Raw genomic sequence first — 25065 nt, 5'->3', positions numbered from 1 at the left:
ACACATACAGTCGTATTTTTTTAATCCCTCCGTTGGATCATGTTATATTATAGGTGTGTTGGTTCAGTATTTTTTTCAGAATTTTTGAGAACTTTTGCACCGTTAAAACCCTTAACTAGTTCTGTGGCAAACACTTGTAGAAAATCCTACTCCTATATATATATATATATATATTATTCTGTTATATATATATAGGACGAAGTTATTTTGTTACTAGTAACAGAATATTCTGTTACTATCAGTACCGTGTAGAGGCCTGATCCATTTTGCACAAGCCGATGCTATCGATGTGGCATGGAACAGAGAAAAAGCCCACCCACTCTGCTGTTTCCATCGCCGGCTCCACCCCCTGCATCCACCCGCCGTCGGCGCCGCTCCTTGCTCCCACGCACCGCTGGCCCCTGCCTCCTTGCTTCCACGCGCCGCCGGCTCCGCCCCCTGTTTCCACCCGCCGCCGGCAGCCGGCCCCTGCTCCCACGCGCCGTCGGCCCCTGCCTCCCTGCTTCCACGCGCTGTCGGCTGCGCCCCCTGCTTCCACCCGCCGCCGCCGCCGCCCCTCTGCTTCCACCGCGCCACCGGCCTGCCTCCCCATTGCTTCCACCGGAGCGCCGCCCCCTGCTTCCACCGCGTCGCTGGCCCACCTCTCTGCTGCTTCCACCGCGTCGCCGCCCCGCACACTGGTTGCCAGTCGTGTGGCCGCCCCTTGCCCAACCTCCTAGTCGCCGGTGCCATGGCCGCGCCACCGCTTCGCAAGCCTCCGTTCAACGACATAACACCAAGCCGTTCGATGCCGCGGCTCGGGAGGTGACCATCTCAACCTTTCCACATTCCCCCCTGGACGTTCATGCTCCTCTGGTGTATATTCAGTTCGTGTTGTAGCTATGGTCATTCTATTATGATTTAAAGCTCATCTTGTGTGGTTTCTTTCTTCAGTCCCAAGTGGCAAATTTGTTATGTAGCATATGGTATCATTGAGCCGCACTTCTGTGTACTGTCCCTCTTCCCCTGCCCCTCAAGCGCCGCTGCTTTCTTGTGCTTGTTGTTCGACATGTGTTTGTCTGAATGCTTAGAGAAGAGACTTGTTTTCTGTACTAAACTCATTATTAGTTCGGTATGTATTATTTCGTTAGTTCATGAAAAAACACATAATAGTATTGGGTGCGTGTAATCATCAGTTCACGTTTCAAAATTATGTAAGTTTAGATATATCACCTAAAATAAATCCAAAGAAAAATTATGTAAGTTCAGTTTGTGTGCTGCTACAATTTTGCACTTCTTGTCTAGTCGTACTAGTACTGATGAATAACGAGTTGAATGAAAAATGTAGGGGTTGAAGTAAACCCTCTCGATATAACTATTACTGATATATGTGCTCCGCGCCTCCGCCTTTACATTTTTTCGTAAGTTCTAGAATTCGTAGAGCTTCAGTCCATCTATGTTGCTTCTGCGATAACTTACTGCCGCTCGTGCTCTCCGCCTCCATCAGCTCCACCTCACCGAAGCAATCTGTCTAGAGGAGGAGGTGTAGCCGGTCCACCCAATCTCCGACGTCTTATTCCACCTCCAAAAAATATCTTTTCATCAAAGTGCTGGTGCTAGATACTTTTACACATAATTCATACTAAACTGTAAGTTATCTCCGAAGCACTTTGTGCAGGAAATTATCTCATGAGTTGTGTGTAGCGTTTGTGCCTGGTGGGTGTTCGTATAAATCCCTAGGTGGCCACTGTTGGCCAGTTTTGTGTGCTTCAAACATGCTTCAAATTCTTTTCTAAACAAATTATTAGTATGACAAAAGATTTATACGGCTGATAAATCACTAGCATTTGAAGCATGTGTGCTTCAAACATGCTTCAAATGCTAGTGAGATGAATAGCTATAGAAGTGGGTTGTGCTGATAATACATGGCTCATATTTTTCTCAACGGATACTTATGCAGAATTCTCAAGCCACAGAAGGTCCCAGGACATTCACCGTCGGCACCATAGTCCGTTCACCGACGCAAAGATGAGGTCTAGCCATCGTCACCCACGACCGTGCACTCGCATCTCTCCAGCTTCAAGTACTGTCCTCCTCTAGCTGCAGGTCGCGTTCTCCTCCAGCCGCAGACCAATGCTATGATGAACATTCAAGGCAGCAAGCACACCACAGGTCGCAGCGCCGCCGTTGATCACATGTGCACATCCGTGCGATTGATGTGTGTGTGCTTTAGGTATGCATCTCAATGCCTCCGCCCTTCCTCTTTTCATGTATTATATTCTGAAAAAATTAGACGCTTTCAACTGAATAAAAAATGTGTCACACAAGTTCAGGTATAACTACTGCAGGACTTCAGAAATCTGAACAAACAATGCTCAAACCAATAGCTAATGTACGTCTGATGTCAAGTTTCTCTATATGGTTCGCAGTCCAACTGCTGTATTCGGCTGGGCTGCTCATGTGACGAGCTCCTCTTCCAGGTCCGGCAGCCCCCTGTACTTCCTCAATCTTTCAAAGTTTGATCCTTTTTTTGCAGCATGCTGAAAAACAGGATCCAACATTTATGAAAAAGAGATGAATTTAGAGGAAGATGCAGCACTGGAACGCAGAAGACTCAGTTCACACAAAAAATGAAAAAATGGCAGGAACAGGCAGCAGTTTTCAAAAATGAAGGTATAATAAAGTTCAAAAAAATGCTATTAAATTCTGAGTGTTGCAATTCAGTCCTTTTCAGTTAAGTTTCGTAAAGAAGTACATCAGAACAACAAGTTAAGTTTGACAACAAACCTGTAGTAGGACATCAATATATACCCCATTAGCAAAAATCATGTTATGGTGTTTTCATCCTTTCCTGTATTACCTAAAAGATGGTGCTTTGCTATTTCTCTATTAGTGATTCTGTTAGTGCCTGCAAATTGAAAGAGCTCTGGAACTGACCCGTGGACATTTTTCCGTAAAAACATTGCTACTTGTTTTTTCCAATTCTAGGTTTACATTCTAGCATACCTTTTTTTCTTATCAATTATTCTTCTATCCTTCCTTGTAGATGGAGATGTGAGCATGTATACATATGTTCTGGAGACACTAGACTTATCTGGTGGTGTGTGCGTGCTGCTGTATCCTCTTCCGGCCACTCTAATCTACACCCTCAGTACAAGCCGATGCATCGCCAAGGTACACTGGAATGAATATGTGTTTCTTCTGTGGTGATGATTTTGGGAGTAAAATGGGAAATTTAACAAAAGAAATATAAGAGTGCTTAGATCACTAAAGTAGTGATCTAAAATGCTCTTATATTTGTTTACAGAGGGAGTACTCAAGTCCATCTTGCAAACGAGTAGCATTTCAATAGTGCAAACATGCATCAAATTAAAAAAAACCGAGCCTGACTTGAAGCAAATTCATATCTAAGTGTTTATTTCATAGCTCATCGATACTCATATAAGCCCGTGCATATCTGGGTGTTTATTACTTCCAACTCTGAAGCTTGACATGCATATTTGGGGATGGTTTCAAGTACTAGTTTGGAACTATATCTAACCGATACTATAAAAAAATTTAGCAGTTCGACAGGGGTGCGGGGTTCAGTTCGACGATGACAAGCTAGGCAGCCGGCCTTTATCGTGAACTGGCACAGTTTGATCTTGTAAGAAATGGAAATTCCCTGATGTTGAGTGTGTCAGTACATTTGCTTGGCCGCTTTGCTACTCTAGTTAGTAACATATCACTTGCTAAATCAAAAATATTTTGTTGTTCACTTTCCTGTGTTTTGTTGGATAATTCTCAGGCTTTCTTTCTCTGAGAGGTACAAAAATCATAGTGCTTAATATACCGATGTGTGTGTTATACTTGAATTAAATAAAGTTAGAGGAGAAAGTGCCCCTATTCCATTACTTTGAGAAGTACAAGTACACCTTTCTGATAGTACAGTGCAGGCCCGGTGCTGGCCCTGCACAAATGGCGTCTTTAGCTCACCACGCTACCTCCCTCCCGCCGGTGGCTCTCCGTCCCTATTCAAAATTTTCCAGTGCGTCTTTATATTTTGTTCAGATCAACTACTTGCTGGTCATAAGTCCAATTTCATCTGTGTTTCCATGTTCTTCCTATAGCATAAGTTGATTGGCATTACTGTGACACTGATCAAGCCAACTGCGTGTATTTAGTGATTAAGGTCATTTGGAAAAAACTTTTACACTTGTTGTGATGCCTTACAATTAAGACATTTTTTATATAAACATTGTTGCAACATGAATGTCAAGGAAAAGCATGTGAAAATGCCCTCTATAGGAGAAAGGCTTCTACAGAAAATACTGTTGCAACATTTTAGGCATGCGATTACAATTTTTTTGGCAATTTATTCTAATTGGTGCGTTCAGATTAGTAATATATAGAGAAATTGTTTTGGTAGTACCATCAATCCACCGTTTGTCTAATTAAACAGAAATACACAACGGAAAGCAAAATGTTTTAACTAGTTCAACCCTGTAGGTAATTACATTGTATAGAGGTTGCACCAATTACACTCTATAGAGGCTACATCAGTTCAGTACATCAGTTCACCTTGATTAAAATACAGAAGTGCGCCGGCAAGATTTCGATCAGTTCGCTTATAAAAAAATAGGAAGTTGGTAGTGTAAAGAAACCGGAGAACCAATGTCAGCCTAGGTAACTCCACACAAGTGCACCCGTTAGAAACAAAAGGTTCTGCATGTCACTGTCATACCCTGCATAATGGAAATGGATGCAGAGTAGGAGTGAAACAGGGAAGGGGAATTGTTGCAGGGGCAAGTGTTGTGGGCATTAGCTGCTATGGTGCATCTTATCCAGTTATTGCTTGGTCTACATGCGGCCATTGCGAGGTTCAGCTTGGTTGACAAAAGTAAAACCAAATTTGGGTGTGTGTGAGTGTGTGTGTGTGTGTGCAAGTGCAACCGTGACTTGCATATGGTGTACAAACAAAGTTATTTTGGTTTTCAGACCCAGAAAAAGTTCAAAAAGAGTATATAGCCTGGGAAGTGGGAAGTACAAGAGGCAAAAGTTACCGAGTTCAACAAAAACAAAAAATGTTAGTTTCTCTTTTCTCTGATTTTCAGCTCTTTCTTTCTGTGTTTTGATCATCTGGAGCTGATGAGTTGTTTCATTTTTCGTAGTTTCAGAAGTACAAGGGAAAAGATGGAGAGGTTGGACTACTCACGACTGTTGTTGTTGAGCCGTGGCGCGTCGACGAGCTCCTGCAGAGCCACGAGCTGCGGAACCGACGAGCCGGCTGCCTGTCATAGTTCCACAAAGGTTAAAAATAGTTGCTAATTAATTCCACAAAGGATTTTGTATGATCCATAGCCATCAGGCGAGCAGTTTAAGGCCTACTGCGTGAACCGTCCATCGTCTTATATGCATGAGCTTGTTGTCTCGATGCATCTAGCATCGGAGTATCTCCTCCCCCTTGCCGCACACACATGTCGGGCAGTCGAGCTAGTGTTGTTTGTGATTGCTGTCATTGGACAAAGGATTTGTTCTGTAACTCTGTACTGACGGGACCTTCAACATATATGGGGTTTAGAATTTGTTTGTAACTCTGTACTATCGGGACCTTCAGCATATATGGTGTTTTCAGTATTCTGATCTGTAGACCAAAAATGGTGAACATTTAAACATCAATTTGATTTAATAAAACTGAGAAGTTCTACTTTTGGTAAATAGCTGAACCTGGGTGCAACAAAGTTCTACCATTAGTCATGGGGATTATCAGTTAATGTGTGGTGTGTTTTTTTGTCAGTTTATGTGTTTTTTGTTTGTCAGACCATGTGCAAGTTTGTTATCGGTTCATGTGTATGTGTGTTGGTAACCACTACTATTGCTCGTACAGATCTGACCGTTCCCAGACAAGTTTAGGAGAAAAGCTCAAACAAAAAGAAACCCTACGAAAATTTAAATGGTAAAAGTTCAAGTCATAAAATGAGAGAAGTCCAGAGCCTAGTTGCAAATACATGTCAAGTTAAAAAAAACCAAAACACACGAAATATTTTCTTTTTGAAAAAATATCATTCAGTTCAGCGATATAAACCATGCAAGTTTGGGGACTATGATACCATAAAACGTTGAAAAGTTATGAGGAAAACCATACCAAAAAACAGAGTAAAGTCTAAATATGTGAAAACATGCTCAGGACAAACACATACGGACATCAGTTCAAATACTCTCTTATTGAAATCATTCAAAATTACCCAATGAAAAATACCTTGCCTTGACTTCAGCATGGTTATCGTAGTAGTCGGTGTCATTGTCGGACTGCAAAATCAAACCGTGCAATTCAATTCAGTACAAATTGTGATGACGCAAACTGTGAATGCAAAGAAAGAGAGAGCAACATGGTAAAGCTAAACTCACAGCCATAATGTGTAAGGTCTCTACTTGAGGGAAGCATCTCAAGAAACTCAGCAAAATTCTCGCTTCCCCTGCGACTCTGAAACGCACCTTCAGAGCTAACACATTGACGCTTGGTACCACTGTATTTGGGCAAACATTGGTAAACTCCAGCCTGCAAAGCATCACATCAGCGATCCATCAATCTACTACAGTATAATATAACTCGATGCAAATCAATCCAGCTATCGGTCAAAAAAAGATTTGCTGATCATATGAAAGATAGGCCGGAGATAAAAAAAATAAAATATTCCACCTTGATGATGGTGTTGCCGATCTCAAGCACGTGATTGGCCGTGTCCAAGTAGCCGAACACGGCGAGCTGAGGAGCATAGCCTATCCTTCCAGGCCCAGTGGCGTTGGTGTAGTAGAGGATGAGCCACTGCATGTGCGGGGTGGCAATGGCGCTGACTTCTTCCAAGTAGGAATACCAGAGCAGCATGCAACGGAGGTTGTGGCTGCCGACGCAGACGCGGTCAGGGAGGCAGTAGGTGGAGATGAGCACCAAGATCTCTAGCTTGGGGCTGCAAGCGAGCACGTAATCCAGATCGCGGCCATGCGTGATGCCCGCACAGATGCTGAGTTCCTAGAAGTCGGGGAAGACGCCCAGGCTGCGCGGTAGTTCGCTGGTGTAAGGGAAGAGCCAGACGCCGAGGTAGAGCCGGCGGAGCGAGGCGCCGCAGCGGAGGAGCGACAGCGGTAGCTGCACGGGCACGCAGGCGAAGGAGCGTGGGTTGACGTGGGTGAGATCCTCCACGCCCTTGTCGGCAAGGAGGTGGAGCCACTCGGCGAGGAGCGCGTCCTTGTTGGAATCGTCGACGAGCCGGGCGGAGCGGAAGGGGTGGGAGGCGAGGACGCGGGACGCCGCGGCGGCGTGGGGGAGGAGGAGGGCATCGTCGAGGACGAGTGGGGCGTCGCGCCAGAGGCCGTGCCAGCACTTGGAGAATGCACCGGTGCGGGCGGCGTCCTTGGCGGGGAGGCGGGAGACGACGTTGCAGAGGAGGCCGTCGGGGAGGGCACTGATGCTTTGGGAGGGAACTAGAGAGGACGATCAGTTCGATGAGATGAAAGTCATCAGTACAACCGCCCTGAAATAGTTAGTTCAAATAGAGTAACAGAATAATATTCTGTTACGCGAAACAGAATAGCCTATATATATATATATATATATATATATATATATATATATATATATATGAGATAGCCACACCTGTATTGGGTGTTGTGCATTTTCTCAAACCCTAATGTTTAACATTTTAAACGGGTTTTTCGGTTTTTTCTTGACTTTTCAGTTTTTCACCTGTCTTCCTTAACTTTTGGACAACAAAAAAATTATTGCGTGAAAAATGTGTTCTTTTTTCTTCCGCGAAATGCACGGTTTTGCTTCCGCGAGAGGCACGACCGTGCCTCTCGAAAACAAAAAAAACGTGTTCTCTGTTTTTTTTCTTCCGCGAGAGGCAGGTATTGCTTCCGTGAGGCGCGGTTTTGCTTCCAAGAGAGGCACGGTCGTGCCTCTCGAAAACGGAAAAAATACGTGTTTTTTTATTTTTTTTCTCCCGCGAGAGGCACTATTTTGCTTCTGCGAGAGGCACGGTTTTGCTTTCCCGGGAGGCACGGCCATGCCTCTTTTGGAAAGGGGAAAAACCGTGCTCCCATTTATTTTTTGTCCGGTTTTTCGTCTAGTTTTTTTTGTGAAAAAAAAATTCGTCAAAACGTATCAACATGAGATCTAGTTTTGAAGATCTCAATGCGAGCAATCCAACAGTGAAAACGGCTCGAGATTTGGACGCTCGGTTTAAGAGATAATACATTTTGAATACACGGATCTACGAAAAAAGGGAAAACTCTCAGGTTGCGACGAGTGGTGAACATGCGGCCCGCCAGTTGTCATAACATGAGGAGGTGGGAATGATCTTTGCAAAGAGTACTCCTCAATTAGTGATTTTGCTAGTTGGCGCTGAAGGCGCTGACGAAAAATCCTATACGACGCACACTGCGTCAAAATGTCGGGGTATCGCACAATCTTTCTTAGCAATCAAACAAGACGGGCCGGCCCATTAGAAGCATTCCATGGATCCTGGTTTTGGGAATCTGCTTCGAGCCGGTTTTTCCTGGTTTTACGAACCTTCTAGTAGGTTCCTGAACGGGTTTTTTCTTCTTTTTTTTCATTCTCATTTTTATTGCTTCCTTTTTTCCTGTTTGTTTATTCTTTTCTCTCTTTTTGGTGTTCTTTTTTCCCTGTTGTGTTTTTGGAAAAATGTTCTCAAATTTTAAAAAATGTTTGATTTATCACAAATTGTTCAACATTTCAAAAATTGTTTCCATTTTCAAATTGTATTCAGAAATTCAAAAAATGTTCATTCTTTTCAAACATTATTCAGAAATCTTTTTTTCAAAATTTCGCAACTTCTCAAATTTTATTCAGTATTACAAAAATTGTCTCGAATTTTATAATGATATTTTGGTTTTCATATTTTGTTTGGAAATTAAAAATATGTTCGGGATTGTTCAGAATAATGCTCACTTTTTCATATTTTGTTTTGGGAATTCAAAAATTGTTTGCAATTTTTAAAAATTATTCGTGCTTCGAATTTTGTTCTGGAGTTTCAAAAAATGTTGGTGTTTTCAAATTTTGTTCGGGAGATTAAAAAAAGTTCAATTTTTCAAAAATGTTCTCGTATCCAAAAACTGTTTTGCCATTCAAAAAATGTTCGTATTTTCAATTTTTGGCGGGGAGTTTCAAAATTGTTTCCGTTTCGAGAAATTATTTGTGCTTTTATAAATGTTTGAGTTTTTTTAAATATACACAATTTCACAAAGAGTTCGCGGTTTCATACAGAATTCACATTTTCTCATCCGCGCTTGGTTTGGTTCTTAAGTATTTGTGCTGCCCATTAAAACGCCTAGCTCGCTAGTTCAATTGGTAGGAGTACTACTTGTGAAGCACACGTGGTCTTGTGTCCGAATCCTGCTTGGCGCATTCTATTTTGCGAGCGAGCGTTGTAGCTTCTTTCGCTAGCCGGAGAGGGAGAGCCACATGGGCCGGCCCAGTCGGGGAGACCCACCTTGCGTTCCCTTGACATTTTGCCGCAGTTAACGGCAAATAGGAGCTCCCGGCGCTGACGAGGAGGTATCCTTAAGCGCTACTTGGTGAGCGAGCTGGCGCTCACACACCTGTGGACCGTGGACAATTAAGGGTTATCACTCGCTGGCACTCGTTCGCTCATTTGCACAAAAAGGATAAAAAGACTGTCACATTGAACACATTGATAGTTGACCGCGAAGAATGTTAACAGCAAAGACCATTGAATTTTGAAAGAAAATTCTGAATTATAGTAAAGTTCATGAGTTTGAAATAAAAGTTCATGGAATTCAAAGAAATCCATGCTTGTAAAAAAAGCAAATGAATTTTATAAAGTGTTCAAAAATTCAAACAAAATATTTTAATTAACAAAAATTCATGAATTGAATTTTGTTCATGAATTTGAAAAATATTTCATTTTTTTAAAGGTCCAAGAATTCAAGAAAGTTAGCAAACTTTAAAATAATCATGCAAGAAAAGTTAATCAATTTTTTAAATTATCATGAATTTGAAAAAGGTTTGTAGTTCTAAAAAATCATTAATTTTAAGAAATAATTTAGAAAGCTGAGTGGAAAAGGAACAAAAATACAAGTACAAAAATGGAAGGAAAAAACCATGCACGGAAGTTCAGGCGCACAGGTGACGCGTATGAATAATGTATTAAATGGCGCTGAAGGTTGTAAATAAGAATTGGCTATGGAAATAGAGCGTCAATATCCGAAATCGTTAATTAAGGGGTACCTTTTGCAAACGTCACTCCCACCTTCCCATATTTTGCACTATATCATATCTGTGCCTGTGAGTTTTCTCTTTTTCAATATATTCGTTTATTCAAAAACCAAAACATTCTATCTCATAAACCATGCGACCAACTTGCGAACTATTTTCACCATTGGATTATTCACGTTGGAATCTTGGAATCTAGATCCCGTGTTAATAGGATTTGACAATCTTTTTTTTTTATGAAAAACAAGGGAAAGACGGAAGAAGAAAAAAACCAGGCCGGAAGCATGATTTTTGCACCCACTTTTTTTTCCATTTCCGAGAGGCATAGCTCACGGAATCAAATATGTGCGTCCACGTGAAGCAAATATGTCTCTCTCATGAAAGAAATATACATATTTTTTCCTTTTTGTGTGTCAGTATGCCTCTCACAAAAGCAAACTTGTGCCTCCACGAGAGGAAATTATGTTCTTCTCGTGAAAAAAAACGCGGAAGCAAAACTATGCCGCCATGGAAAGCAAATCAGTAGCTCTCACAGAAGAAAAAAACATAACAGACAAACTCGAGGAAGAAAACCCGTGCCTCCACGAGAAGCAAATATGTGCCTCTGTAAGAAAAAAAACATTTTTTTCCTTTTCGAGAGGCACAACTATGCACCTCATGGAAAATAGTGTGTCTCCACGACAAGTAAATCTATGCCTCTCAACAAAGAAAAAAAATACATTTTACGTGCAATTTCGAACATCCATTTTAGTCAAAAACCTAAAAGCCAAAAAAAAGGTAAAAAATCCAAAAATGCCTAGATAAAAATAAAAAAATCCCGAGGGAGCGCCCAGCTCTCGGCGCACCAAAAGTAACCCTTAGGGGGCTCGTACAGGGGGTAGCCCTCAATTAGTTGCTCTTGCCTAAACCTTGCTCGATTTGAGTTTGATGGTAGCCTCGAATTACTGGGCCGCCCGAGGCGCGTGGGAGTCCACTACCTTGTTTTTTATCCTTTTTTGTTTTTGACTTATTTTTTGACTCTTATTTATACTTCGAAATATTCTAAAATATGCAATACAAAAATATACTTTCGATACACTAAAAATTATTAACCATGCATTTAATAAAAATGACAAATGTGCATAGAAAATGGTTCTGATATATAGAAAAATTGTACAATGAGTATGAAAAAAGTAGATATAAAAAATACTTTGAAAAATGTTAATCATTTACCCAGAAAATGTCACACATTTATATAAAAAATGTTCCTGACGTATAGAAAAAATGTATAATGTGAATGGAAAAGAGTAAATATCCAAAATTAAATGTTTAAATACAATTTTAACCATCTATTTCAATAATGTAAAACGTGTCCCAAAAAATATTCCTGATGTATACCAAAAATATAGAACGTGTACTAAAAATTTGAGAAAAAAATATAATTTTTGAAAAAAGTTGATTGTTATGAAAAAAACTGTTTTCATATATTTCAAAAGTTTCAAAAGAGCTTAAAAATGCTCCTAATATATACCATAAATGTGTACGAAAAAATTAGTCATGAAACAGAAATATTTGCAAAAATGTTAATCGTCTATTTTTCAAAAATATTAACCCTGTACAAATTTATTTTATGGTGTATAGGAATTTTTTTGAATTTTAATTAAAATTTAGAACATAAAATCATAATTTTAGGAAAATGCTTATGGTGTATAAAAATGTTAATAATATCTTTGAAAAAAAATAATATTTATTCAAAAATGTCCCTATAGATATGATAAATGTACAATGTGTATGAAAAAGTAGTCATCAAGTATTTATTTTAATAAAATATTTATCATGTATTCGGAAAGTGGTATACATCTACAAAAAATATTCTTGGTGTATACGTAAAGTATAAGAATGTGAGAAAATGTTGACAAGTGTTGAAGAAAAAACTAAGAAAAATGGTGAAAACAAAGAACAGAAGAAAGAAACAAAATAAACACCTTAGATATGAAAAACAACAAAAAGAAAAGAAAAGAAAACTATGAAAGCCCATGAAGAAACGAAAAAACCAAAGAGAAAAAGAAAACCAGAGAGAAAATGGAAACCGGAGAATAAGAGTGCAATAAAGAAGAAAAAAAGGAAAAACACATAAGAAAAAGGAAAAAGGAAACAAGAAAAACTGGAGATGAAATTAAAAAAACAGGCCCAAACTGGAGAAGAAACCACACAGAAAAGAGAGAGAAGAAAACCACAAACTCAACCCAGCAAAGAAATCTCAGCGAACCCAAATGAAACACAACGAGTGAAAAAAAAGTGCCGGTCAGTAGCCACGGTATAGGGACGAAGCTAAACGAGATTTTTTTTTTCAAATTATGAATCATAAGGACATGTCACAAGATTGAGCTAGAAGATGTGTCATCTCTTTTTCTTTTAAAGATCAAATCAATGCTTCTTTCGGTCTGATTTTCCTTGTCTATGACTGCCTATATTGCAATTTGCATATGATCAAATCATCAGGCTATTATTTATCACTACTTCACTAGCAGGACTGATCACTGGATGTATGGAACTGAACAAAATCTCCAAATAAAAGAATCAGGCTATTGCTTATCAAATTGCCCATGTACCTGTGTGTGATGGGGCAGGGGGCCAAGTCATGGGAACTCGCTCACGAGTCAGGTCATGCGCTGCCCTATTTGGAGTTGGAGGAGATTAGGAGAACAACGGCAGGAACTGATGGCCGGCAGCACGCACGACGAACTGGTGGTCGGTGCATTATGGGCGGCGCCGCTGCGGTACGGAGCAGGGCAGGGGCAAGGGAGCAGGGCAGGGGCAAGGGCGCGAGGCGAAATCCCAGCGATGGCTGGCGTCGCGCGGTGGTTTCTACGCGAGAATGGGGGGTGGCGTGCGTCGCCGCGGCGGTTTCTCCGCGAGAAGGGGGCCGGCGTGCGTCGCCGCGGCGGTTTCTCCGCGAGAAGGGGGCCGGCGTGCCTCCCATTGCTCCACGGCGGTCGGCGGTCGGCGGCGGCTACATGAACGTGAGAGAGAGGATGGGGAATTGGGGAGGCCTGTGCGTGCCTGTGCGTGAGACAGAGACGAGGAGACGAGATGTTGCCTGTGCGTGCGTGGGCTCAGTGTCAATGGGCTGGGCTGCGATGACACATAGGTAAAAAAAATTGATCAAATTCCTGGGCGGGCCATGGCCCTGTTTTGCCCCTACAGAGCTCCGCCCCTGCATTAAGGCACATACCAAGCTAATCTTAGAGCATTTGCGCCTTTAAACGCCCAAATATTGGCTGGAACCACGCACGCCCCTAGCAGACTGTGACACATTTAGGTACACTATTGCAGTTTCGCTAGCGACACTCAGCGAAGCTCGCTTGCTTGACCATTGACTTTTCTAAAAAATATATTTTAAAAGGTTCATGGATTTGAATTTTTGCACAAATTTTTTGGATTCGAAAATAGTTTGTGGGTTTGAATAAAGGTTCATGAAATTGGAAAAAATGTCCATGCGCTTGAAAAATGTTCGCATATTTTATAAAAGTTCATGGGTTTGAAAAAATAGTTCGCATATTTTAAAACGTTCCTGGATTTTGAAAAAGTTGTCATATTTCATGGATTAAAACAAATTATGGGTTTTGAAAAGTGATTCATGAATTTGTATTTTTTTTGTGTATTTTAAAATATTCATGAATTTTAAAAATGTACCCGCATTTAGAAAACTTAATGATGTTGAAATAGTTTGTTGATAGAAAAAATGTTGATTTTTTTTAAAATGAAAAAAAACAAAAATAGAAGATAAAAAAAATGAAAACAAATGGAAGGACAACCAAGAAGGAATAAGCAAAAAAATAGAAAGAAACCTGACTAGAAGCATCTAGAAGCTGCCCCAAATTGGAAAACAGCAGCAGCACGAAGAAATGTGAAGTAAATGGGTCGAGTCCAGGACCCGGGGGGGGGGGGGGGGGGGGTTGCGCAGAACGGCTCCATAAACAACTAAAGAGGAACTGGTGTTGTATCTAGGTAAAACCTTATTCCGTGTCCAGAGCCTATTACCTGGTTTTCTACGATATGTCATTTTTCCTTATGTGTTCTGGGTTTTCTTGAGGGGTTTTGTGTATGTTCGGTTTCCCGGTTTTGTGTAGGTTTTATTTGATTTGTTTTAGGTATTGTCAGGATTCTCTCTCTCTCTCTCTCTCTCTCTCTCTCTCTCTCTTTTCTCGTCTACTATTTTTTTATTTGTATCTTCTGTTCGGTTTTTATTTCTTTGTTTCTTCTATATATATACCATTTTTGTGAATATGTAAAGAACATTCGACATACATAAGAACAGTTTATTAATTTGAGATGGATATTTTGTAATTGAGTGATGAGTATTTTTAATAGAGGATATAATTTCTCAATACGTGATAAATATTTTCTACTAGTGAATGTGAACATCGTGTTCATTAAAAAGACTTATTGATAATAATTTACCTTTCAAAAACATGAAATACAAATAATTTTATATTTTATAGAAACACATACAAAAATATGTCTATTTGCAAAAAAAAAAGAATATGTCAATGAATATTTTTTAAAGGAAAATTAAAAAAATTAGAGGGAAAAAGGCAAAAGTAAATGGGTTACCGACAACAACCTACCTCAAGGTGTTTGCTCCACTAGCTCGCCTATCACGGGCTCAAACCTAGACATGTCCAAGCCGAATGGACATTTTCGTCGGGCCTAGCATTGAACCTCACCAAGGGCTCAACCTAGCCTTATCATGTAAACTGTTTTTTGTAGAAAAAGAGATACATTACTACCGATTTGATTAGTCTTCCTTTTCGTTACATTAAGTGGGAAATAGGATGCAAAATAAGAGAAATGCCTTTGTGAATGCACAATAAAACAACATAGAGGCGACTATTTGAAAGAATCTTAATGTGATTTTCGTACATTAGGATTTTTTTTGTGTTGGTTTGTTTGGTAGGATTTGCTGTATTCTATTTAGTTAACCAAAAATAAAGGGTTGTCTAAAGAAATACCGTGTCCTTTATCCTCTAAACACATCTCTATGTTACATTGGTAGAAGGATTGGCTTGGTGGTTCTTCGGCTCATATAAAATGTCACTACTAGGGAAAGGCCTAGTAGTGGCGCGGGTTAAACTGCCCGTGCTACTATTAGGGCGCTAAAGCTAACTGGGTAGTAGTAGCATGGGTACCACCCCATGCTATTGCTAAGTCTATTAGTACACCCGCACTACTACTAATTATCTGTAGCACGTGTCTGGGACACACACTACTAGTATTGATTTTAATTTTAGAAAGAAAAAAAAATCTTCTGTGTGTTTATGCAGTATACAGGTTTTCCCGATCCCGTGCGTGCTATCAATGGCGGCGATGTTTCGATCCAGCGATGACAGGGATCACCGGAGGCGCGGACGGGCAGGGCAGACCAGATCCGGCGGCGGCTGCTGGAGAGGGACCTGATCCAGGGCAGAACAAGGCAGCGTTATGGTCTCCTCTTCACGGCCAAGGCAGAGGGTGAGTCAAACCAGAGGGAGAGATAGGGAAAAAGAGAAATGAGGAAGAGAGGAAGGAGAGGGAGGGAGTGGCTGGGCTGGTCACCGGTGGTGAGGTGCTCTGGCATGGTGGCATGGAGGCATGGGGGAAGACCGAAGAGCACGTGGACGCCGGCGGCGCGAGGCGGCCTCCTTGGGCGCCATGGAGGAGGAGGCACGCATGGGTACGAGCTCCATGGGAGAGCCTAGGGAGAGAGGGGGAGAGGGATAGGAGAGAGGAAGGATTCGAGGGAGGAGACGGGGATTTCATTGTTGTTAAAAACTCTGTACTTAGTAGCAGCCCGAGGTTTATACCCTGTGCTACTACTATGACATTGTTGGAAATATGCCATAGAGGCAATAATAAATTAAGTTATTATTATATTTATTGTTCATGATAATCGTTTATTATCCGTGCTAGAATTATATTGATAGGAAACTCAGATACATGTGTGGATACATAGACAACACCATGTCCCTAGTAAGCCTCTAGTTGACTAGCTCGTTGATCAATAGATGGTTACGGTTTCCTGATCATGGAAATTGGATGTCGCTGATAACGGGATCACATCATTAGGAGAATGATGTGATGGACAAGACCCAATCCTAAGCCTAGCACAAAGATCGTGTAGTTCGTATGCTAAAGCTTTTCTGATGTCAAGTATCATTTCCTTAGACCATGAGATTGTGCAACTCCCGGATACCGTAGGAGTGCTTTGGGTGTGCCAAAAGTCACAACGTAACTGGGTGGCTATAAAGGTTCACTACAGGTATCTCCGAAAGTGTCTGTTGGGTTGGCACGAATCGAGACTGGGATTTGTCACTCCGTGTAAACAGAGAGGTATCTCTGGGCCCACTCGGTAGGACATCATCATAATGTGCACAATGTGATCAAGGAGTTGATCACGGGATGATGTGTTATGGAACGAGTAAAGAGACTTGCCGGTAACGAGATTGAACAAGGTATCAGGATACCGACGATCGAATTTCGGGCAAGTATCGTACTGCTAGACAAAGGGAATTGTTTACGGGATTGATTGAATCCTTGACATCGTGGTTCATCCGATGAGATCATCATGGAACATGTAGGAGCCAACATGGGTATCCAGATCCCGCTGTTGGTTATTGACCGGAGAGTTGTCTCGGCCATGTCTGCATGACTCCCGAACCCGTAGGGTCTACACACTTAAGGTTCGATGACGCTAGGGTTATAGGGAAAGTATGTACGCGGTTACCGAATGTTGTTCGGGGTCCCGGATGAGATCCCAGACGTCACGAGGAGTTCCGGAATGGTCCGGAGGTAAAGATTGATATATAGGAAGTATGGTTTTGGCCACCGGAAGTGTTCCGGGCATCACCGGTAGTGTACCAGGACCACCGGAGGGGTCCGGGGGTCCACCAGGTGGGGCCACCAGCCTCGGAGGCCTACATGGGCCAATAGTGGGAAGGGACCAGCCCCTAGGTGGGCTGGGGCGCCTCCCACCAAGGCCCAAGGCGCAAGGGAGAGTGGGAGGGGGCAAACCCTAGGTCCAGATGGGCCTTAAGGCCCACCCTACGTGCGCCCCCTCTCCCCCCCTTGGCCGCAACCCTAGATGGGTTTTGGGGCTGCCCCCACCCCTAGGGAGGGAACCCTAGATGGGGGCGCAGCCCCTCCCCTTCCCCTATACATACTTGATGTATTAGGGGCTGCAACATACGCGAGATCATCTCCCCCTTGGCGCAGCCCTACCTCTCTCCCTCCTCGTCTCTCGTAGTGCTTGGCGAAGCCCTGCTGGAGTTCCGCGTTCCTCCTCCACCACCACGCCGTCGTGCTGTTGCTGGACAGAGTCTTCCCCAACCTCTCCTTCTCCCCTTGCTGGATCAAGGCGTAGGAGACGTCACCGGGTTGCACGTGTGTTGAACGCGGAGGCGCCGTGGTTCGGCGCTTAGATCGGAATCAACCGCGATCTGAATCGCTACGAGTACGACTCCTTCATCCGCGTTCTTGCAACGCTTCCGCTTAGCGATCTACAAGGGTATGTAGATGCACTCCCCTTCCCCTCGTTGCTAGATTACTCCATAGATTGATCTTGGTGATGCGTAGAAAATTTTAAATTTCTGCTACGATCCCCAACAGTGGCATCATGAGCTAGGTCTATGCGTAGTTTCTATGCACGAGTAGAACACAAAGCAGTTGTGGGCATCGATTTTGTCAATTTACTTGCCGTTACTAGTCTTATCTTGATTCGGCGGCATCGTGGGATGAAGCGGCCCGGACCGACCTTACACGTACTCTTACATGAGACTGGTTCCACCGACTGACATGCACTAGTTGCATAAGGTGGCTAGCGGGTGTCTGTCTCTCCCACTTTAGTCGGATCGGATTCGATGAAAAGGGTCCTTATGAAGTGTAAATAGAAATTGGCATATCACGTTGTGGTTTTGGCGTAGGTAAGAAACGTTCTTGCTAGAAACCTATAGCAGCCACGTAAAAACTTGCAACAACAATTAGAGGACGTCTAACTTGTTTTTACAACATATGCCTTGTGATGTGATATGGCCAAAAGGATGTGATGAATGATATATGTGATGTATGATATTGATCATGTTTTTGTAATAGGAATCACGACTTGCATGTCGATGAGTATGACAACCGGCAGGAGCCATAGGAGTTGTCTTAATTTATTTATGACCTGCGTGTCAACATAAATGTCATGTAATTACTTTACTTTATTGCTAAAGCGTTAGCCATAGTAGTAGAAGTAATAGATGACGAGACAACTTCAAGAAGACACAATGATGGAGATCATGATGATGGAGATCATGGTGTCATGCCGGTGACAACGATGATCATGGAGCCCCAAAGATGGAGATCAAAAGGAGCAAAATGATATTGGCCATATCATGTCACTATTTGATTGCATGTGATGTTTATCATGTTTTACATCTTATTTGCTTAGAACGACAGTAGCTTAAATAAGATGATCCCTCACTAAAATTTCAAGAAAAGTGTTCCCCCTAACTGTGTGCCATTGCGAAGGTTCGTTGTTTCGAAGCACCACGTGATGATCGGGTGTGATAGATTCTAACGTTCGAATACAACGGGTGTTGACGAGCCTAGCATGTACAAACATGGCCTCGGGACACATGCGAAACACTTAGGTTGACTTGACGAGCCTAGCATGTACAAACATGGCCTCGGAACACGGAAGATTGAAAGGTCGAACATGAGTCGTATAGAAGATACGATCAACATGAGATGTTCACCGTTGATGACTAGTCCGTCTCACGTGATGATCGGACATGGCCTAGTCGATTCGGATCATGTTTCACTTAGATGACTAGAGGGATGTCTATCTGAGTGGGAGTTCATTAAATAATTTGATTAGATGAACTCAATTATCATGAACATAGTCTAAATTGTCTTTGCAAATATGTTGTAGATAAATAGCTCACGTTGTAGCTCCCTGTTTCAATACGTTCCTAGAGAAAGACTAAGTTGAAAGATATTGTAAGCAATGATGCGGACTGGGTCCGTAGTCCGAGGAGTGTCCTCACTGCTACACAGAAGGCTTACGTCTTTGATGCACCACTCGATGTGCAAACCCCTACAACATCGTCTGTGGATGTTGTGAACACCTGATAGACACATCCTGATGACTACTTGATAGTTTAGTGCACCATACTTTACGGCTTAGAATCGGGATTCCAATGATGTTTTGAACGCCATAAGACATATGAGATGTTCCAAGAGCTGAAATTGGGATTTCAGGCTCATGCCCGTGTTGAGAGGTATGAGACCTCTGACAAGTTCTTTTGCCAACAAGATGGAGGAGAATAGCTCAGCTAGTGAGCATGTGCTCAGAATGTCTGGGTGCTACAATCACTTAAATCAAGTGGGAGTTAAAATTCCAGATAAGATAGTGATTGATAGAGTTCCCTAGCCACTATCACTAAGCTACTAGATCTTCGTGATGAACTATGACATGCAAGGGATGGAGTTGATCCCCGGAGCTATTCGCGGTGCTTAAGACCGCAAAAGGTAGAAATCAAGAAGGAGCATCAAGTGTTTAACAAGACCACTGGTTTCAAGAAGGGCAAGGGCTAGAAGGGAAACTTCATGGATGGCAAACCAGTTGCCGCTCCAGTGAAGGAACCCAAGGTTGAACCCAAACCCGAGACTAAGTGCTTCTATTGTAAGGGGAACGGTCACTGGTAGCGGAACTACCCCAAATGCATGGTAGGTAAGAAGGCTGGCAACTTCAACAAAGTATATACGTGTTATTAATGTGTACCTCACTAGTACTCCTGGTAGCACCTGGGTATTGGATACCGGTTCAGTTGCTATTATTGGTGACTTGAAGCAAAAGCTACGGACTAAACAGAGACTGGCTAAGGGCGAGGTGACGATGTGTGTTGGAAGTGTTTCCAAAGTTGATGAGATCACCATCGCACGCTCCATCTGCCTTCGGGATTAGTATTGAACCTAGATAAATGTTATCAGGTGTCTATGTTGAGCATGAATATGATTAGATCATGTTCATTGCAATACGATTATTCATTTAAGTTAGAGAATACTGGTTATTCTGTTTACATGAATAATACCTTTCATGGTCATGCACCCTATGTGAATGGTTCATTGAATCTCGGTCGTGGTAATACACATGTTCACGCCAAAAGATGTAGAGTTAATAATGATAGTACCACTTTGTTATGGCACTGCCGCTTAGGTCATATTGGCGTAAGATGCATGAAGAAACTCCATATCGATGGATGTTTGGAGTCACTTGATTTTGAATCGCTTGACACATGCGAGCCATGCCTCATGGGCAGGATGACTAAGACCCCGTTTTCAGGTACAATGAAACGGGCAAGTGACTTGTTGGAAATCATGCATGCTGATGCGTGTGATCCAATGAGAATTGAAGCGTGCAGTGGATATCGCTATTTTCTCATCTTCACTTACGATTTGGGTAGATATAGGTATATTTACTTAATGAAGCACAAGTCTGAAACGTTTGAAAAGTTCAAGCGATTTCAGAGTGAAGTTAAGAATCATCATAACAAGAAGATCAAATTCCTATGATCTGATCAATGAGAATTTCTGAGTTATGAGTTTGGCAAACACTTAAGACATTGTGGAATTGTTTCACAGTTGAAGCCACCTGGAACACCACAGGTAATGGTGTGTCCGGACGTCGTAATCGAACCTTTTGAGATATGGTGCGATCTATGATGTCTCTTACCGATTTACCGCTATTATTTTGAGGCTATGCATTAGAGAAAGCTGCATTCACTTTAGATAGGACACCATCTAAGTCCGTTGAGATGACGTCGTGTGAACATTGGTTTGGCAAGAAACCAAAGTTGTTGTTTCTTAATGTTTGGGGCTGCGATGCTTAAGGCTTCAGCCGGAGAAGCTCGAACCCAAAGCGGACAAACACATCTTCATAGGATACCCAAAGGTGACAATTGGGTACACCTTCTATCTTAGATCTGAGGGCAAATTGTTTATCGCCAAGAACGGGTCCTTTCTCGAGAAGGAGTTTCTCTCGAAAGAATTGAGTGGGAGGAAGATAGAACTTGATGAGGTTGTCGAACCTTTACTTCAACCAGAGAGTGATGCAACACAGAAAGATGTTTTCTGTGGCGCCTACATCTGTTGAATAGGAAGTTAATGATAGTGATCATGAAGCTTCGGATCAAGTTGCTATCGAACCTCGTAGGTCGACAAGGATATGTACTACTCCTGAGTGGTACGGTAATCCTGTCTTAGATATCATGTTGTTAGACAACAATGAACCTACGAGCTATGGAGAAGCGATGGTGGGCCCGTATTCCGACAAATGGTTAGAAGCCATGAAATCCGAGATAGGATCCATATATCAGAACAAATTATGGACTTTGGTGGACTTGCCCGATGATCAGCGAGCCATTGAGATAAATGGATCTTTAAGAAGAAGACAGACGTGGGCGGTAATGTTACCGTCTATGAAGCTCGACTTGTGGGAAAGAGCCTTTTCACAAGTTCAAGGCGTTGACTACGATGAGAATTTCTCACCCGTAGCGATGCTTAAGTCCGTCGGAATCATGTTAGCATTAGCTGTATTTTTTGATTATGAAATCTTACAGATGGATGTCAAAACAAGTTTTCTTACCAAGTTTTCGTAAGAAAAGTTGTATGTGATACAATAAAAGGTTTTGTCGATCCTAAGGATGCTAAAAGGTATGCTGGCTCCAGCGATCCTTCTATGGACTAGAGCAAGCATCTCGGAGTCAGAATATATGCTTTGATGGAGTGATCAAAGCTTTTAGGTTTATACAATGTTTGCTAGAAACTTGTATTTACAAGAAAGTGAGTGGGAGCACTACAACATTTCTGATAAGTATATGTGGATGACATATTGTTGATTCGAAATGATGTAGAATGTCTGGAAAGCATAAACGGTTGTTTGAAGGGTGATTTTCAAAGGAAGACCTGGATAAAGCTGCTTACATATTGGGCATCAAGATCTATAGAGATAGATCAAAACGCCTGATGATACTTTCAAAGAACGCACACCTTGATATGTTTTTGAAGGAGTTCAAAATAGATCAGTCAAAGAAGGGGTTCTTACCTGAGTTGTAAGGTGTGAAGTTGAGTAAGACTCAAAGCTTGACCACGGCAGAAGAAAGAAGAAGGACGAAGGTCGTCCCCTATGCTCTTGTCATAGGCTCTATACGGTATGCCATGCTGAAGTACCGCACCTAATGTGTGCCTTGCCACATGTCTGGCAATAGGGTACAAAGGTGATCTAGGAGTGGATCACCAGATAGTAGTCAAAATTATCCTTAGAGGAATAAGGAAATGTTTCTCGGTTATGGAGGTGATAAAGAGTTCGACATAAAGAGTTACGTCGATGCAAGCTTAACACCTATCCGGATAGCTCTAAGTAGAGATACCGAATACGTATAATGGAGCAATAATTTGGAAAAGCTCCAAGTGGAACGTGGTAGCAGCATCTACGATGTAAAGTTTTGCGAAATACATAGGGGTCTGAATATGGCAAGACCCGTTGACTACAACCTCTCTCACAAGCATAACATGATCAAACCCAGAACTCATTGAGTGTTAATCACATAGTGATGTGAACTAGATTATTGAGTCTAGTAAACTCTTTGGATGTTGGTCACATGGGGACGTGACCTATGAGTGTTAATCACATGGCGATGTGAACTAGATTATTGACTCTAGTTCAAGTGGGAGACTGTTGGAAATATGCCCTAGAGGCAATAATAAATTAAGTTATTATTATTATATTTCATTGTTCATGATAATCGTTTATTATCCATGCTAGAATTGTATTGATAGGAAACTCAAATACATGTGTGGATACATAGACAACACCATGTCCCTAGTAAGCCTCTAGTTGACTAGCTCGTTGATCAATAGATGGTTACGGTTTCCTGACCATGGACATTGGATGTCGTTGATAACGGGATCACATCATTAGGAGAATGATGTGACGGACAAGACCCAATCCTAAGCCTAGCACAAAGATCGTGTAGTTCGTATGCTAAAGCTTTTCTAATCTCAAGTATCATTTCCTTAGGCCATGAGATTGTGCAACTCCCGGATACCGTAGGAGTGCTTTGGGTGTGCCAAACGTCACAACGTAACTGGGTGGCTATAAAGGTTCACTACAGGTATCTCCGAAAGTGTCTGTTGGGTTGGCACGAATCGAGACTGGGATTTGTCACTCCGTGTAAACAGAGAGGTATCTCTGGGCCCACTCGGCAGGACATCATCATAATGTGCACAATGTGATCAAGGAGTTGATCACGGGATGACGTGTTACGGAACGAGTAAAGAGACTTGCCGGTAACGAGATTGAACAAGGTATCGGGATACCGACGATCGAATCTCGGGCAAGTATCGTACTGCTAGACAAAGGGAATTGTATACGGGATTGATTGAATCCTTGACATCGTGGTTCATCCAATGAGATCATCGTGGAACATGTAGGAGCCAACATGGGTATCCAGATCCCGCTGTTGGTTATTGACCGGAGAGTTGTCTCGGCCATGTCTGCATGACTCCCGAACCCGTAGGGTCTACACACTTAAGGTTCGATGACGCTAGGGTTATAGGGAAAGTATGTACGCGGTTACCGAATGTTGTTCGGGGTCCCGGATGAGATCCCAGACGTCACGAGGAGTTCCGGAATGGTCCGGAGGTAAAGATTGATATATAGGAAGTATGGTTTTGGCCACCATAAGTGTTCTGGGCATCACCGGTAGTGTACCGGGACCACCGGAGGGGTCCGGGGGTCCACCAGGTGGGGCCACCAGCCTGGAGGCCTACATGGGCCAATAGTGGGAAGGGACCAGCCCCTAGGTGGGCTGGGGCGCCTCCCACCAAGGCCCAAGGCGCAAGGGAGAGTGGGAGGGGGCAAACCCTAGGTCCAGATGGGCCTTAAGGCCCACCCTAGGTGCGCCCCCCTCTCTCCCCCCTTGGCCGCAACCCTAGATGGGTTTTGGGGCTTCCGCCACCCCTAGGGAGGGAACCCTAGATGGGGGCGCAGCCCCTCCCCTTCCCCGATATATACTTGAGGTATTGGGGGCTGCAACATACGCGAGATCATCTCCCTCTTGGCACAGCCCTACCTCTCTCCCTCCTCGTCTCTCGTAGTGCTTGGCGAAGCCCTGCTGGAGTTTCGCGCTCCTCCACCACCACCACGCCGTCGTGCTGTTACTGGACGGAGTCTTCCCCAACCTCTCCTTCTCCCCTTGCTGGATCAAGGCGTAGGAGACGTCACCGGGCTGCACGTGTGTTGAACGCGGAGGCGCCGTGGTTCGGCGCTTAGATCGGAATCAACCGCGATCTGAATCGCTACGAGTACGACTCCTTCATCCACGTTCTTGCAACGCTTCCGCTTAGCAATCTACAAGGGTATGTAGATGCACTCCCCTTCCCCTCGTTGCTAGATTACTCCATAGATTGATCTTGGTGATGCGTAGAAAATTTTAAATTTTTGCTACGATCCCCAACAGACATGTACCGGGGGACCACTTAGTAGCAGAACGTGGTTCATACCTCCTGAAAGAACATGTGGTGCCCCCATGTTTGGTTTTGATAATTGATAACAATTTCTATGGACTAATAGTTGCCTTGAGTTATATTTGAAGGGTTTGTCCATAGGTATTTCTTGAAGTCCATTTGTTGGTTTCAAGGAGTTTGTGAGATGACCAAGGTGCTATTCAAGAAATTATCCAAAGATTGGTCATGTAGAAGACATGATACAAGGTCGATCAAGACTAACTCAAAGTATGGATCAAGTTGATCAACATACAAAGTGTAAAGATGTACCAAGTGGGATCAAGTGA

At 42.7% G+C, this 25065-nt stretch overlaps 1 long non-coding RNA gene and 1 pseudogene across 17 annotated transcripts; one reads left to right on the top strand and one right to left on the bottom strand.

Annotated features, from left to right (window-relative positions):
- Positions 1-280: 280 nt before the first annotated feature.
- Positions 281-5595, top strand: LOC125539269 (uncharacterized). 17 transcript variants are annotated; one of them, XR_015617145.1, is made up of 7 exons: positions 282-804; positions 1940-2212; positions 2313-2652; positions 3026-3153; positions 3545-3625; positions 4957-5044; positions 5130-5595. It is a non-coding gene; the product is annotated as an uncharacterized LOC125539269 (long non-coding RNA). The 17 variants fall into 17 exon arrangements; XR_015617146.1 differs by having other exon boundaries at positions 3542-3625; XR_007296772.2 differs by having other exon boundaries at positions 281-804; positions 2409-2459; positions 2516-2652; positions 3026-5044.
- A 594-nt stretch (positions 5596-6189) lies between these two features.
- On the bottom strand, positions 6190-24803 carry LOC147986292 (F-box/LRR-repeat protein 13-like; annotated as a pseudogene).
- Between the last annotated feature and the right edge of the window lie 262 nt (positions 24804-25065).

This window comes from Triticum urartu, chromosome 2A (assembly GCF_056163025.1).
Source record: "Triticum urartu cultivar PI428250 chromosome 2A, HENAU_Tu73, whole genome shotgun sequence".
Classification (NCBI taxonomy): domain Eukaryota; kingdom Viridiplantae; phylum Streptophyta; class Magnoliopsida; order Poales; family Poaceae; genus Triticum; species Triticum urartu.
This window is presented reverse-complemented; position numbering and strand designations above follow the sequence as displayed.